Source organism: Carassius gibelio, chromosome A25, assembly GCF_023724105.1.
Source record: "Carassius gibelio isolate Cgi1373 ecotype wild population from Czech Republic chromosome A25, carGib1.2-hapl.c, whole genome shotgun sequence".
NCBI classification, from domain to species: Eukaryota; Metazoa; Chordata; class Actinopteri; order Cypriniformes; family Cyprinidae; genus Carassius; species Carassius gibelio.
Genome location: NC_068395.1, coordinates 17,781,880 through 17,800,068, shown reverse-complemented (window position 1 = coordinate 17,800,068; position 18,189 = coordinate 17,781,880). Strand labels below are relative to the sequence as shown.

General features: G+C 41.4%; 1 protein-coding gene across 2 annotated transcripts in view; it reads right to left on the bottom strand.

Moving 5' to 3' along the window:
- The window catches only part of srpk2 (SRSF protein kinase 2), a 126,935-nt gene that overhangs the window by 34,000 nt on the left and 74,746 nt on the right, over positions 1 to 18,189 (bottom strand). The gene's annotated exons all lie outside the window — the stretch shown is intronic.

The window sequence follows — 18,189 nt, the reverse complement described above, 5'->3', positions numbered from 1 at the left end:
AACAACATCAGGCTCTGCTGGACTTGAGGACCGACCAGGAGAGGCGGTTCCAGGCCATCGTCCAGGCCCAGCAGGAGGACCGAGAGGGTCCGGAGATGGATCGATCTGGAGGTTCGCACCGAGGCCGCCGGGCCGCCCGTCGCCGCCCCTGCATCTGCCGATGCACAAGATGGCGCCCCAGGATGATCCGGAAGCGTTCCTGGAGCTGTTCCAGAAATCGGCGGAGGCATGTGGCTGTCTCCCCAACCAGTGGCCGGTGCGCCTCATCCCCCTGCTCTCCGGCAAAGCCCAGGTGGCCGCGCAACAGCTCCCGGTGGCGAACCTCCTGGTCTTCGACGACCTCAAAAGGGCCATCATCCATCATCCGGGTCCCGGACACTCCACAGGTCACCCCAGATCAGGCCGGCGAATACCAAATACCTGTGAGTATCAAGGGGGGTATTTATCCGGCCTTGGTGGATTCAGGATGTAACCAAACCTCGATCCATCAAAGCCTGATTCAACCAGGGGCATTGGATACAAGCCGCGTGGTTAAGGTACGGTGTGTGCACGGGGATATAAGGGAATACCTGCTAATGCCCGACGTTATCCATTTTCGGGGTTAAAAGCATAGCGTTGAGGTGGCCGTTAGTCCGCACCTCTGGCATCCGATAATTTTGGGTACGAATTGGCCTGCCTTCGGTGCTCTATTGGGGTCTCTATGCATTGATGCCTCTTGGGGAAATAAGGCACGGGTCGGAGAAAAAATTGAAAAAGAGTGCTTGGCTATCAGGTGGGCCGTCCTCACCCTCCGCTACTATCTCCTGGGACGGGAGTTCAGCCTCTGGTCGGACCATGCCCCCCTGCAATGGCTCCACCGCATGAAGGATACCAACGCGCGGATCACTCGGTGGTATCTGGCTCTACAGCCTTTTAAGTTCAAGGTGATCCACAGGCCGGGTGTTCAGATGGCTGTGGCCGACTTCCTCTCTAGAAATCGGTGGGGGGGGGTTGCAGGCCGGATGGCTCCCCGGCCTGAGGGTATGTGGAGGCGGAGGCGTGGTTTAGCGAAGTCTGCAGCCGGAGAGAGAATTGGGAGACGAACGGTGAGTGAGCGGGCTGAACGGAAATAATCAACACCTGTCTCTTGTTTCAGTAATTGCCATGGAGAGAGTATTTAACGCCAGGAGAAACAGGAGTAGAATGAGAGAGACCCTCTGCTGATGAGCGTGAATGCCAGAGCTGAGAACTGGAATAAGTTTCCTGTTTATGGTGCGAGAGCCATCGTTTTTGTTTGATATTGTAATTAAAAGTCGTCAGCAATAAAGCCGACCCCTCGTCCTCTTCCTTTCAACATTTGACATCATTTACAGTCCCGTTCTTCGTGATCCCATGTTTTAAAAACAAAAGAACGCGAAACATGAACACATGTTATATAGAACACTGTAAACACAAAGCTTCAAAACAGCGCAAAAAACGGGACCTTTAAATTAAATAGCAGATAATGGTATATCAAAGACAAGAGAAAACCTTGTACCTCTTTGTGGAAATTCATCAAGATACACTGCAGAGTTTGCTTCGTTCATTCTTCTGCTAATCGTGTGGTTCAGCGTCAGTGCTTGGTTAAAATCCATAGATCTTTTCATTCAAATTCAAACCAATCAAATCTGCAAAACTGTACAATTTCCAATTTCCAAGAGTTGATTTTGTTCTGATTGTTGTTTATAAGATCATAAGGTTTGCGACAGTTAAAAGAGACTCCATGTGTGTTTTCTTCATTTGGTAATCATATTTATAACATTGTACATTTTGACATCATTCTGGTTTGTATTTATTAAAACGTTGTTTGCATTTCCCTGTGTTTTTATTAATATGTATCTCTTTTCTGTGAAAATGAGCATCTGATGCATTAATCATTATCTTTTTGGTGTCTATAAGCAGGGCATACAGTATATTTTTACAAACAGTTTGCATTAATTAAATAAAACAAATCTTTAAATTATTAAAATATGGTGAGAAAATGTTGATGGAGTAAACTGATGAATTAAGAAACATACTTATGAAGATCAGTTGATGTCTCAGAAAGCAAAGGTATTTCAGTCAAAAAATGAGAAATAAGTAATTTGTATATTTACATAATTGGTAAAGGAAAAATACATTGTGTAGTGTAGCATCTGCTTAGGATCATTAACGATCATTTGGGCTTTATGTCTTGGAAATTCCTTTTAGCCATTTGTATATAAATCGTAGACATTGCCACACATTATACATTTATATGGGTGCTAAATTGCCAAGGGTTTCCCCCACTATCAAGATGATGTTTAACATATAAAGACATTTTCTTTATTTAGGCTACAATTAATCAGTTACAAATGTATCTGGTATATGCATGTGTTGTCTGTATGTTTCCCTATTACATTAGTCTAGTAACAACTGTTTATTTGTATTAGTTAAGCTCTAAATGCTAATAATCAGGTGTATGAATATATCTCTGGTTTAATATCTTCTAGATTTGTCGTTCTTAGTATCAAATGATCTGCTCTTTATGTGATCCTAAAAAGCACCATGCTATTTGTACCAAATTTCGGGTAAAACTACACCAATTATTCAGGACAATCAAATTTCTCTGTCCCCCCTCTTGCGGTCATCCTACACACTCTTTCTCTACACCATCACTTTAACTTCATTAGTCCCAGCTGTTCCCACTTACACTTATCTCACCCAATCCTCTCACCTGTTTCCCCTGTTCTCTGATTCTTCCTGCTATTTCTACCTCCGCTTTCTCTGCCCCTTTTGTCAGTTTATTCCTAGCTATCAATGCCGAAGACGCATCTCCTACCTGCTGAGTCAAGTCAAGTCAAGTCAAGTCAAGTCCTGTCCTGTGCGATTTGTCTGGAAGTCTTTCTCGTTCACGCTCCTTACTCCGTCTACCAACTCGGACACTGTGGTCCTGAATGGAAGCGATATCCAGTCTACAGTACCCACTCTCTCTGCGGGCTTCGCCTCTCGCCGCATTCTCTATTGGGATCTTCCACTGCACCTGGCGCGGCTGCCGCACATCCCGAATCCCAGTAATTAGTTTCTCTGCTACTTTGTTAATGCTCAGTGTTTACAAGAGAAGAATTGTTTTGACTAATACCTCTGTTTCTGGAGTGGATTTATGTTAAAAAGACTGATTGAGAATCTTGCCTTTTGGGCCTCTATCTCCCACCTAACACAATAAACTGAGCCTTCTGTTAGGTGGGAGATAGAGGGAATAGACTCAGCAGGTAGGAGATGCGTCTTCGGCATTGATAGCTAGGAATAAACTGACAAAAGGGGCAGAGAAAGCAGAGGTAGAAATAGAGAAAGAGTGTGTAGGATGACCACAAGAGGGGGACAGAGTAAGTAGGAACCTGGATCAAGACATTAGTGGTCAATCTAACCAAAATAAGTGTTAAAAGGAAACCAAATAAAACCTATTCCACACCCAAAAAGTGAGTTTCTCTTAACTTGCGGTTCCCTGGAGATACCCATCACCTTGGAAACCTTGCGACTCCCCTTCCTGTAGCAGAATTGATATTACAATTATTTGATCTGTCTGTCCACCAAGCAGACCTTTAACCATTAATCAATTCTAGAAAAGGTTATTTTCCTGACCAAGGAAGAATAACTGTTCTACTTATTCAGTACTAACTGAAGTTTAGCATGTAGCAAATAACAAACATTCAGTGACTTCGAGTTGTGAGTAGCACACAGAGACAAATAAATTGTGAATATAAGAGATTTAATAAATGAACCTATAGCTAACATATAACTAAACCAAGCAAAACACACACACACATATATATAGAATGAAGTAAAGTAAATAAAAGAGAGAGTTATTTTAAAGAGGAAAAACTGCCAGAAAGTAAAACTTTCTGTTTTGAGGAGTCTTGGAGAGTGTTCGTCTCGGAAAGCAAGAGTTTCTGAGCAGGGATTATCCAAAGATGATTGGCTTTTGGGTGGAATGTCCAATCAGAGGCATGAATTTTGAGCAGGAGAAATTTCCCTTGTCTCTGGTTTATGGCCCATTGGCATGTTTATTGCTAGTCTAGAGGAAAAATGCAGTTTTACCCAAACTATGGTACAAATAGTATGATGCTTTTTAGGATCACATAGTGTACATAACTGTTTGAGGAATAAAAAGCAGATCATCTTGATACTAAGAACGAAACATGTAGAAGATCTTAAAGCAGAGATACTCTTATATACCTGAATATAAGCATTGAGAGTCTGTATTTATACAAATACAGAATTGTGACTATTCCTCGCTTATCTTAAAATTAAGGCCTTATGTATAGATGTATAGTATAGATTGATGACATTGCGTCTTCCAATGTCATTCAACTTGACTATTACTCCCGTGGGTTTAACCATTAGCATAGCTAACTAATGCGTGCCCTCTCGCCCAATCACGGAGGAAAATTAATCTTAGAATACTGCAGGTCATTGTCTATTTAATGTCTTAAAATCTCATTCAAAAATGTTGCAAAAACTGTATAAGTCCCATATATCTTTTGAAGAAATCCCAGACGCAGTTTGTATAAGTAGTTTAAAACTAAAGTTATCTGATCTTGGGCAAAGAAATCCCTATTTCAGCCTTATATGTGTAAGTCTTCTCTGATGAAGAAATCTCATATTTGTGGCACAAATTAACCTGCGGGGCGATGAAATCCCACTTGCAGTGTTATTAAAACTGGGCAATGAAGAAATCTCGCCACCGTATATTTAGTTTAAATGGTGATTTGAGCGATGTTCCTCATCTCCCTGAGTTAAAGTTTCTTGTGACCATCACATATCATTGTAATCACTGAAGTGATGCAATTGAATAGTGAATTAATTGTTTAATTCTAGCCTAGCTAACTACCGTCACAGTCATTAGCTGGAGTGCCCATAATCTCCAATAGAGGGCACCCCACTCAGGACTTTTTCACACACCTGCAGCTAATACACACACATATAAGCAGCACAATAACTCTCATTCTTGGCGAAGTCTTGTTTAACCCCGTCTAGCATTTTCGAGTGTATTCCCTGTGTTTGTTCTTTCTTTGTCTGATTTTGGATTGTTTATACCAACTCTGATTCTCTGCTGACTGCTCCGACCTCTGCTTGTTACTGCTACTGATTCTGGATATCCCTGACATACCTCAAGCCGTTCCTGATTACTGCCTGTCTGACCATTCTTATAAAAAAGTGCTGCATATGGATCCGAATGTCTCTGACACTAACTTGCCATTGTCTGTGAAGTGAATGTGCTGCTTTGATTTGTGAGTCAAGTTATATGCGATATGTCATAACTGACGGCGCGTGAGTTCCCATGCAGATTTACAGCAGTGCAAGTTCTGCTCCACTTGCAAGTGTAAGCCTGCATCGGTCTCTTAGCAACATCTGATCCTGGAAGATGAGAGAAGCCTCTTCTGATTCAATGTGATAACAGCTAGAGCCCTGCACGGGCCTCAAATCTAGGCCCGAGCCCGGCCGTTGGCCCGAGACGCTCAGGCCCTAGCCCGACCTGTGTCCGACAGCTCATCAGAGTTATCAGCCCGAGTCGACACGGGCCGGGTTTTTATTTATTTATTTATTTTATTACACAGCGGAAGCCTGCCCTATTTGCAACAATTAAAAAATTTTTCGGTTTTGTGTTATGTTTCTTTTCATTTCTTTATCAAGTTAATTTTGAAAAATGTTTGGAATTTTTTTTTTTTTTTAAATGACGATTAACGTTAAACAGCTGAGTCGACAGAAAAAATGTAAATACTGAGGAAGGCTCGCAACAGCGCTCACAAACGAAATGAGAAATAGCCCACAATCGAAAAACAAATTAAATTAATTAAAAACAAACTTGCAGTTTATCTTACCTCAAAAATGCACCACAGAACATGTCCATTATTTTTTCCATTAGTTTCCAACAGTTAAACGAAAATAAAGTCCAGTCAAATGAAAAGTCAGAACAGTCTCTTACAGAGCATCGTGGAGAAAAACAATAGCCTCCAGAGTGGAAGTGTTTAACCCCGTCCTCCTCTCTTCCCGCTACGCTGAAGACACGTTCGCTGATGCTGCTGACGGGACACTAAACACAGAGCGAGCCAGTCTTGACAGTCGCAGAAGCAGGGTCTCGTGCTGTTTACATTTACATTACTTTACATTTTACATTTACATTAGGCCTATAATATCTACTACTACAATAAGTGGATATAAGTGAAGTGTAATCGTGGGTCGCGCTGACGGAAAAGCGAGCGTGCGTGCGTGAGACTGTCATGTCAATATGTCAGTTTAATTATAATGGGTTGAATTATCAGATTATTGAAGTTATGAGGTTATGAAATGTCTTTCTATGTTTGTTTTTCTTTCGTCGACGTCAACTTCTCATTTTTTTATTTAATGTCTAAAAATATAAATAGAAGGATAACCCAAAAAAGGCCCGAGGCCCGGCCCGCATGTGAGCTATAACGTGAAAATGGCCCGAAGCCCGGCCCTAGGGGCATAAATAAGTCGGGGCCCGTCGGGCTCGGGCTGAAATGCAGGGCTTTAATAACAGCACCCACGTCATAGACCCTTGTGTAAATAAAAAACTGAGTACAGCCAAAGCTAACTTTTAGCAGCCGAAAAAGCATAAGCTAACTAAGCCCTTTACCTCAACTGACACTGTGTGATTGTAAAGTGTGAACCACTCCTCCTCTCTCTTTCTCTCCCTCTAAAGCCCCGTTCACACCAAGAACGATGACTATAAAGATAACTATAAAGATAACGATATTAGCGTCCACACCAGCGAACGATATCGTCTGTTTATTCTGAGCGCACGTGCGTCTGTCACTTTAAATCCTCAAGCTCGTTTATGGCAGGATGGATTCTGATTGGATGTCAATGTTTATATTGTTCATCAGCTGGAAAAAAATCGTTCTGAAAATTATTCCAACGATACCGTTTCTCTATGCCTTTATCGTTATAGTTGTAGTGTGGACTATGCTATTCTTTAATATTGAGAACGATTTTCAGAACTATATCTTTATCGTTATCTTTATAGTTATCGTGCTTGGTGTGAACGGGCCTTTTTCCTGTTTGTGCTACCTTCTGCTTAGAGTCAGGTTTGCCCCTTCTTACATATTTTGGTTCTATTTTTGTTATTTTTATTTTGACTTTATTCTACCTCTCTATGATTTAATTTCATTCATTAACTTTTTATGTTTGATTTAATTAACTTTTTAGAGAATTAATTAAAACAATATTATTATTATTTGAGCATCACCATCTTCCCTCCTTGTATAGCATTACAGTTCTAGCCAGTGATGCGCGGGTTGATTCAAAATGAGCAGGTGCCTTCAGTCACCCGTGGTTACGAGTCATCCAAAAATATTTTTAATGATATTCAGGTCGCGGTCAGTCGGGTCGTTTGAAATAAAGATGCCAATTAAACCTTTGTAATTTATATAGTACTAGACACAGTTTTGAAATATATAGGCCTAAACTTTATTGGCTGAATAACTGGCGTGATTATAGAGTGACCACCTGTCCTGCTTTACCTAGTACTGTACAGCAGTTTAACCCTTTGTCCTGCCTCACGCAAACTGAGCACCTGTCCCACTTTTTCATTCAACCCTGCCTAATAAATACACGGATACGTCCATAGGCGTACTTTTACCTTATGTCCAATAGTTCAGAGGAAAGCAATAAAAGTGTTAGTCGATACGTCAGTCAAACTGTTGACTGGTGCACGAACGCCTCCTTAACATTGTCAACAATCTCAAATTGGAGAGCGCGCAAACTGTTCGCTCATGTTAAGTAGTCATGGCTAGTGTGGCCACAAAAAAGAGAAGATGCACTTTTAATAGCAAATGGACCGCAACATACTCTTGGTTAAGACCTTTAGATGGTGAAGCATTGAGAGTTTTTTGCATTTTGTGCAAAAACAGTTTATCTGTGGGACATGGTGGAGAATAAGACGTGAGCGACATGGTGCATGTGAGTACCACAGAAAAAAAGCACATCATCAAGAAACATGCAAATCAGTGCAATCGTTTTTTTCAATAAACCAAATGACCCAAAGGCTGACAAAGTTTGGGCAGCAGAAGTGACAAGCATTTATCATGCCGTACATCACACACATTCATATCGCTCTACCAACTGCAGTAACAAGTTAGCCACAGTAATTTTGGGTCAGGTAGTGTCTTAATTATTTTGTCGGTGGGTTTAAACAGAAATATAGGCAATATATTACAGAAAGCTTGAAATGTCTACTTTTAAACAAAAATATTCAAACCAAAATAAATAGGCTACTCTCTGATTATGTAATCCATGGGTCAGGAAGCGGCTTGGGTACAATATTTTCTTTTTCTTTTTTGTGGTCCGAGTAGCAGGCGGGTTAGTTGATAACATCGGTCGGGTGCGGGTTGTTTATACACTGTCCCTTGCATCACTGGTTCTAGCAGCTGTTGTTTTCTTAATGAAGTATACAGGTTATTAGTAGGCTAATCCCTGTTTCCTCTTTGCCCCTCCCCACTCCTCAGTGTCAGGCCTAGTACATTGATGTGCAGTTACTGTTCATCCTAATGTAAGGTAAGGCAAGGCAAGTTTATTTATATAGCACATTTCATACACAATGGTAATTCAAAGTGCTTTACATAAAAGAAAGTAAAATAATCATGAAGAAAAATAATAACAAAAACAAAACAAGCAATTTTAAAACTTTTAAAATTATTAAAACATTTAAAAACAATTAGAAAATAATTTTACATAAAAAATTAATAAATAAATAAACAGTGATAATACAGTGCAATCAGTTGGGACATTGCACAGTGCTCATTCAATAAATGCACAGCTAAACAGAAGAATTTTGAGTCTAGATTTAAATGTGACTAGTGTTTTAGCACATCTGATCTCTTCTGGAAGCTGATTCCAGCTGCGGGCAGCATAGTAACTAAAGGCAGACTCCCCTTGTTTTGTGTGAACCCTTGGTATTTCTAACTGACTTGATCCTAGTGATCTGAGTGCTCTCTTAGGTTTATATTCAGTGGACATATCTGCAATATATTTCGTTCCTAGGTCATTTAGTGACTTATATACGAGTAAAAGTACTTTAAAATCAATCCTAAATGTAAGTGGAAGCCAGTGTAAGGACCTGAGGACTGGTGTGATATGCTCAGATTTTCTGGTTCTAGTCAGAATCCTGGCAGCAGTGTTCTGGATGAGCTAATGTAGGCCCCTGAGCAGACTAGAAACTCTACCTGCTGTTTCTGTTTGATTACCTTGAGGTGTCTGATGTGTCCCTGCTAGTGCAGCTAACAGTCTCCCTAGGTTTATGATCACTTTAACAATTGAATTCCTTCACAGTGATCGAAACTGTCTGAACCATCAGAGAATATTTGGTAATAATGTTGATAAACCGAGTAGTCTAAGTAATTAAATGATCCCTTAGGTTATCACCCATCAAGAGTGTTACTCATAGTTTTCAGGTGCTCACTCGCACCAATTGTCCACTCCCGCCTTATCAGCCACGATATCGATAGTGTTTAGTGTGCGTCACTAACTGATCACCCCAGTTAACCATGCAACACACAGCCCAAACATTTTAGCTCACTAAATCTGTACAGACTTGTATTTTGTTTCTGTGCTTTTATCTCTACACCTTTCTTACACCTGTGTCCAGATAATTCAGCCTTGCCACCCACCTGATCAGCCAGCAACCTGATTAAGCACTGCAACAGACGGCCCCCCAGTCCGGGACTACTCCTGATCTAAGGCACCTGAGCAAAATGGCTGGACGATAACGACATCTCCGCTGGTCGCAAGAACCCAGTCTCAAGGTCAGACTAGCCCATGACCCATATCAGAATCAGAATCAGAAAGAGCTTTATTGCCAAGTATGCTTACGCATACAAGGAATTTGTTTTAGTGACATAAGCTTAAGATTATAAGATTTTCTGAGCCCTTTTCCTCACTCTGGATGTATACAGTTCTTGAAGGGTGGGCAGGGGAGCACTAATAATCCTTTCAGCTGTCCGAACAGTTCTCTGTAGTCTTCTGATGTCTGATTTTGTTGCTGAACCAAACCAGACAGTTATTGAAGTACAGAGGACAGACTCAATGACGGCCGAGTAGAACTGTTTTAGCAGCTCCTGTGGCAGGTTAAACTTCCTCAGCTGGCGAAGGAAATACAACGTTTGCTGGGCCTTTTTAACAATGGAGTCAATGTGATTGTCCCACTTCAGGTCATGAGAGATGGTGGTTCCCAGGAATCTGAATGACTCCACTGCAGTCACAGTGCTGTTCATGATGGTGAGTGGGGAAAGTGCAGGTGGGTTTCTCCTAAAGTCCACGATCATCTCCACTGTTTTGAGCGTGTTCAGCTCCAGGTTGTTAAGACTGCACCAGACAGCCAGCTGCTCAACCTCTTGTGTGTAAGCAGACTCATCACCATCCTGGATGAGGCCGATGACTGTAGTGTCGTCTGCAAACTTTAGGAGCTTGACAGAGGGGTCTTTAGAGGTGCAGTCGTTGGTGTACAGGGAGAAGAGCAGAGGGGAGAGAACACATCCCTGAGGGGCACCAGTGTTGGTGGAGCAGCTGTTTGATGTGAATTTCCCCAGTCTCACTAACTGTTGCCTATCTGTCAGAAAGCTGGTGATCCACTGACAGACAGAGCTAGGAACAGAGAGCTGGGTCAGTTTGGTCTGAAGGGCTGTTGGGATGATGGTGTTGAATGCCGAACTAAAGTCCACAAATAGGATCCTCACATAAGTCCCTGTTTTGTCCAGATGTTGCAGGATGAAGTGCAATCCCATGTTGATTGCATCATCCACGGACCTGTTTGCTCGGTAAGCAAACTGCAGGGGGTCCAGTAAGGGTCCAGTGATGTCCTTCAGATAAGCCAGAACCAGTTTTTCAAACGACTTCATGAAGACAGACGTTAGAGCCACAGGTCTGTAGTCGTTAAGTTCTGCTATCTTGGGTTTCTTTGGGATGGGGATGATGGTGGAGCCTTTGAAGCAGGAAGGCACTTCACACAACTCCAGGGATCTGTTGAAGATCTGTGAAAAGATGGGGGCCAGCTGGTCAGCACAGATTTTCAGACAGGCTGGTGTAACACCATCTGGGCCTGGTGCTTTTCTTCTTTTGTTCTTCTTGAAGACCTGGCGCACATCATCTTCACAGATTTGAAGAGCAGGAGGTGTGGAGGGTGGGATTGCAGGATGTGTTAATGGTTGTGTAGGGAGATGGTCAGAATGGGTGATGGGGGTTTCAAATCTGCAATAAAACTCATTCAGGTCGTTAGCAAGTCGTTGATTAGCCTCAGTGCAAGGGGATGGTGTCTTGTAGTTAGTGATGGCTCTTAGACCTCTCCACACTGAAGCTGAGTTGTTGGAAGTAAACTGGTCTTCCAACTTTTTAGCGTAGGTCTTTTTAGCCACTCTGATCTCTTTGTTCACTGTGTTCCTGGCCTGATTGTACAAGACCCTGTCCCCATTTCTGTAGGCATCCTCTTTGGCCTGACGAAGATGTCTGAGTTTTACTGTAAACCATGGCTTATCATTGTTGAATGTTAAATAAGTCCTGGTAGGAATGCATATATCCTCACAGAAACTAATATAGGATGTTACAGTCTCTGTGAGTTCGTCCAGATCGGTGGTAGCAGCTTCAAAAACACTCCAATCAGTGAGGTCAAAACAAGATTGTAAATCCTGCTCTGTTTCGCTGGTCCATCTCTTCACAGTCCTTACTACAGGTTTAGCAGATTTAAGTTTTTGCTTGTAAGATGGTATAAGATGAACCAGACAGTGATCAGAACGTCCCAAAGCTGCTCGTGGAACAGAGTGATATGCATCCTTTATTGTGGTGTAACAGTGGTCCAATATATTACTGTCTCTGGTGGGACATGTAACATGCTGTCTGTATTTTGGCAGTTCACGAGAGAGATTGGCTTTGTTAAAGTCCCCAAGAATGATTAAAACAGAGTCCGGGTGTTGTTGTTCTGTGTCTGTGATCTGATCAGCAATTTCTGTAAAGCTGAGCTCACATGCGCTTGCGGAGGGATGTAAACACTGACCAGAATGAACGAATGAAAGTCCCGCGGCGAATAGAACGGCTTGCAGTTGACAAACTGCATTTCTAGATCAGGACAGCACATCTTCTTTAACACTGTTACATCTGTACACCACCGTTCATTGATGTAAAAGCATGTCCCGCCGCCGCGCGATTTCCCAGTTGATTCTGATTCGCGATCCGCTCTGAACAGCTGAAAGCCCAGCAGATGGAGCGCGCTGTCCTGTATGGCGTCATTCAGCCAGGTTTCCATGAAACACAGAGCAGCAGAGTGAGAGAAATCCTTATTTGTCCGAGAGAGCAGAAGGAGTTCGTCTGTTTTGTTGGGTAGAGAGCGGAGATTTGTCAGATGGATGCTAGGCAACGGCGTTCGAAATCCGCGCTTCCTGAGTCTGACGAGCGCTCCTCTCGCTTTCCCCGTCTCCGCGTCCTGAAGCGCTTGATCAGTGCCGCTGCTCCTCCGATAACAACGTTCAGTAAAACGTCTGAATAATTTAAATCCGGTAAAAGATCTTGTGGTGTGTTCTGCCGAATGTTCAGCAGTTCATCCCTGGTGAAACTGATCGTGTTTGTTAAACAAAAAACAGGAAAAACGAACAAAAACAGCACAAACACTGGAGAGCCAAGCACTGAAGCAGCCATCTGCGGCGCCATCGAGTACAAGTCGAGTACAAGTGACTCTACTTGTACTCGCATATCTTGGCTAACCAGCCACTGACCACAGGGCCAGCCATTTCATCACCAAGTAATGGCATCACCCAGCTACTTCAGTTGATGGCTGCACATCCAGGATGATCCAACACCTTTCAGCATACCGGTCACCACACAAACCCAGTATCAAGACTCCTGAGGAACCCAACCAGGAAATAGCATGTTGGAGAACAAGGCAAGACTTGGAGCTCAGGTGACACTGAAGTAAACCCAACTTTTACATTTTAAACCCAGCTTTTAACTCTTTGATAGACCCCACCCTGAGGCTCAGAAACAGAACTGAACTCTTAAGGCTCAAAGGTATGCACTGAACATGCAGTCATACACATACCACCTTCTTATTGATAAAGAGCTGCTGGATCACATTGACCCTTTGCTGAAGTTGAGACAGGTCACCCAGACAGACTGTCAAGTCACCAAAGTCACGAGAAAATGTCACAGCCAGCCATGAGAATATGGCCATAAGCCACACTCTTCATTTACATTTAGTCCTTTAGCAGACACTTTTATCCAAAGCGAATTACAAATGAAGATAATGGAAGCAATCAAAAACAACAAAAGAGCAATGATACACAAGTGCTATAACAAGTCTCAGTTAGCTTAAACGCAGTACACATAGCAAGGGCTTTAATAAATAATAAATAAATAAAAGGAAAAAAGATAGAATAGAAAAAAGGATAGAGCAAACTAGTGTTACGTTTTTTGTGCTGTTGTTAGTTGTATAATAAATTAAAAGAAAACAAATAGAATACAAAAAAATTAGAAAGCTAGTTATTTTTTTAAAGAATTAGAATAGTGAGTGCTAAAGTTAGAAGGTCAAATAAAAGCACACACCAGACCTGCCTTCACTAGCAAGCGCATGAGCTTCCCTATGAGGTCTTGTTGTCAACCTTGGTGACTGCCAAGGACACCTGTGTTTTAACCTGAAGGTAAATAACCAAAGCTCAACCTGCTACTTCCTGGTTCTCACAGACCTTGCAACCCCCTGGGGAAGCCCTGTCAAGTGCAAGAACTTTCTGACAGATCATACCAGACATTTACTCTAGCGACTATATGAAACTTCAGTTCTAGCATATTGTCACGGTTCAGGGTGCTTCATCGGCTTCCCTTTTGTCTGTGTCCTGTCATTTTCTGCAGCTCCTGACCAGGGATTGCCCTCACCTGTCGCTTATTCCCTTTCTCTCATATATTCCCTGCTGTGTCTGTCCCTTGTTGTCAGTACATTTCGTGTTGTCATTGTGATTGTGCTTGTGCTGTGTGTCCGTTTCTTTACCTTGTGGGTGCTGTGTTCAGGACGCATAGACGAGGAGTTCTTGCGGTTGGCCGTTTGCCCGAGATCCTCAGTCTCGTTTTACATCCCATTGGGGGTTTATTACCCAATAAACTGTTGCACGTATCCTCTGCATTCTTTCTGAAGAGACATCCTGCACCTGCCAACAACTGCCAGTGCCAAAGCTGCTATTCACAAGAGGCAATGATGCATAGCTAATGTTAACTATGTGGACTGACTTATTTACCCTCATCCCAAGGAGTTTCATCTGACAGCTGGATTCATCAACTACTGCCTTAGTGCTGGTCTACACCAACAACATGCACAGAACTAAAGGGGGTGCCCACTTCAACAGAATACTGCTCCCACCAGAGCACGAACAACTCAGATGACAAATAGAGCCTGCTCTGCACTTCCTGAACCATCCAGCGATTCTCCTGATTTACACAGACTCAAATTATGCCAAGCTCAGCTTCACACACCACCCTCTTGGCTAGGAAAAGGATGAGTTTGCCACAATGAACAAGAAGCCAGTCAAGCACAAGAACCTGGCCCAGGCATGCAACAACATCACAAGTAAGCATGATCTAATCATCTACTTGAAGGTGTTAGGACACTAACAACCGAGTCATGACAGGCCCTTGCCAAAACAGGTGCATTGCATGATGAGCTATGGTTTCAACCAAGACCCACCCACCTTCTCATGACATGACAGCCATAACCCGCAGAAGACCAAATTTCACCTCCATGGTACCCACCTTGCAGCCCTGGCACTAACCTAATGACTGTCCACAGATGGCATTGCTTAAATGCAAAGCTCTGACACCTCAATAAGAACTATTCATCAATAAAAGCCACCTCAATAAAAACTATTTATATTCTCCTTGATTCCTTCTAGGAGAGCATAAGTCTAAGTGGACGTACATTACATGCGGAGTCCCACAAGGGTCAATTCTTGCACCGCTCTTGTTTAGCCTGTATATGCTTCCACTAAGTCAAATAATGAGAAAGAACCAAATTGCCTATCACAGCTATGCTGATGATACCCAGATTTACCTAGCCTTATCTCCAAATAACTACAGACCCATTGACTGCCTCTGCCAATGCATTGATGAAATTAATAGTTGGATGTGCCAAAACTATCTTCAGTTAAACAAGGAAAAAGAACGCTGCTGCCAGGATTCTGACTAGAACCAGAAAATCTGAGCATATCACACCAGTCCTCAGGTCCTTACACTGGCTTCCAGTTACATTTAGGATTGATTTTAAAGTACTTTTACTCGTATATAAGTCACTAAATGACCTAGGACCGAAATATATTGCAGATATGTTCACTGAATATAAACCTAACAGAGCACTCAGATCATTAGGATCGAGTCAGTTAGAAATACCAAGGGTTCACACAAAACAAGGGGAGTCCTCCTTTAGTTACTATGCTGCCCGCAGCTGGTATCAGCTTCCAGAAGAAATCAGATGTGCTAAAACACTAGTCACATTTAAATATAGACTCAAAACTTATCTGTTTAGCTGTGCATTTATTGAATGAGCACTGTGCTATGTCCGAACTGATTGCACTGTATTATCACTGTTTTTTTATGTAAAATAATTTTCTGTTTCTGTTTTTAAACCAATTTTAAATAAGTACATTTTAAATCATTTTAAAAGTTGTAAAATTGCTTGTTTTATTTTTGTTATTTTCCTTCATGATTATTTTACTCTCTTTTATGTAAAGCACTTTGAATTAATCTAACCCTTGAATGAGCTCCTTTTACATTATACTCCTCTACGTCCGCTACGTTCTCAAAACTCAGGCAATTTGATAATACCTAGAATATCAAAATCAACTGCGGGCGGCAGATCCTTTTCCTATTTGGCGCCTAAACTCTGGAATAACCTACCTAACGTTGTTCGGGAGGCAGACACACTCTTGCAGTTTAAATCTAGATTAAAGACCCATCTCTTTAACCTGGCATACACATAACATACTAATATGCTTTTAATATCCAAATCCGTTAAAGGATTTTTAGGCTGCATTAATTAGGTGAACCGGAACCGGAAACACTTCACTTAACACCCGATGTACCTTCTACATCATTAGAAGAATGGCATCTACGCTAATATTATATTTAGCATTATTGACACACTGTTTTCCTAATGAATGTTGTTCAGTTGCTTTGACACAATGTATTTTGTTTAAAGTGCTATATAATTAAAGGTGACTTGACTTGACATTAGGGCTTTTACCAAGCAAATGAAATCAGTATTAACAAAACTGATCTTTGTAATACAGAGAAAACACAGAAGAGGCATATGAAGTGCAATTTAGATGCATTTACACACTGTTTAATGCAGCTCTGAGGGATATGGAATGCTTTCCCTTTAAAATACATGAATAATGTTTTGATATTTTAAACATGAAACTTTGAAAACTCACGTTTGATAATATAAAAAAAAATGAAAAGGTACCTTAAACGTGAAATCAAAACTGCCAGTAGGTGGCAGCAAGTCACTGTTAAGTGGGTCATTGCGTTTGAACTGAACAGAAATGTAACACTGTTGTGTTGTTCGGAGATGCAAAACAGTGCTGTGGCTGTGTTTGGAATTATTTTTGTTGAAGAAACAGAGCAAAAACAGAAGATATGTTGTCTAAAGCATAAGTCTCTTAATATTAACTCCTTTTTTTACTGAACTGTTGTACAAAATCAATATCACATTTGCTGACTTTTGGAGAAAACACTCTTCACTCTTCGTGTGATATTAACGATATGAAATTATATAAATATACATTTTCTATGTGATAATTCTAAATGCATTTTAATAGACTGACTCATGCAGTGAAAGAAATGTGGTTTTATTAACAAAGTTTGGGAGGAGCACAATCAGATAATCATCCAATTTGGCACAGGTGCATCTCGTTTAGCTAATGTATATATATCCAGTCTTCCTTCCTCCTGTCCCACGACAGTTTTTCGGCATGGACGGTTTGTCAGCATTCGGTTCGCTCTGTCTGTCATCTTATCACAGGCCCAATTTTCCTTCGGACGAAGATATGTATACCGGGGATTTTTCAGATCTGCCGCTTTTTGCTGGACCCATGATCACTCCTACCCCGCCAAACACAGCCGCTGAACACCAACAAGCGTCATCCCGTCAGCCGCTCTTCTCGCCAAGCCACACGTTGTGGCCAAAAGATTGTGCAAATCCCCAAGCTCGCCTCACTCAACAACACACTTGTCCCGCCAAGACCGGGCTCTGCTCGAGCGCTGGATCGCACCAGCAGCAGGCATTCAACCAGCCCGGGCCGTGCCCCAGTTCTCACGACAGCTAACCTCTCTCGCTTTTCCGGCCGTGGCGCAGTTCGATGCTGCCTCCACTAGCGATGAAAACCATGTGTTGTAGCGACGTTTCGTTCGTGAAAGAATCATTCTTTTTGAACGAATATTTTAGGCGAACGAACCATTCTCGGTTTACTCTCATCAATGAAGAGTTTTCCAGAGTTGTCATCCACACTGAGCGAGTTTTCATATGAGTCTGAACAAGATCTAGAGCTCTCATTTGTGAATGAAAGGACACATGTCGAGTTGAATGAACGGATACATGTCATTCGTAAATGCCATGAACTGGTACATATCTCGTTAGTAAACAAAATTGATGAGAGTAAACCAGGTCAGTTAGCCATTTAGCATGTCAATCTATAGGTACTGTGCACATACGCTTGTTTTCATATTAAGTATACAACCCTTACGAAAGGAAAATATATTTACCATTATATTTCTTCAAATATATTGTGATATATTGTAATATATTATTTTCCCTTTTTTTCTAATATTTTATATATTTGAATACATTTAATAATATATTGATGATACATATATTATATAATATATTGCATTATATACAAATGATTGCCGCTTTCAATATATTGCAATATATTGGAAAAAATAAATATATATAAGAATATATGCCTAATATATTACATGATATTTTCCAATATACTGCAATATATTTTTGTTTCATAAGGGAAAACATAATTCCACGTTTAATCATGATTTATGAATGTAAATATATAGACCAATATATGAACTGTCTAACCAAACAATTAAAATGCTAATTATGCAAGAAAACCTCTTGCTTTGGTCATCTGAACAATTTAAATACACTTTACATATAGA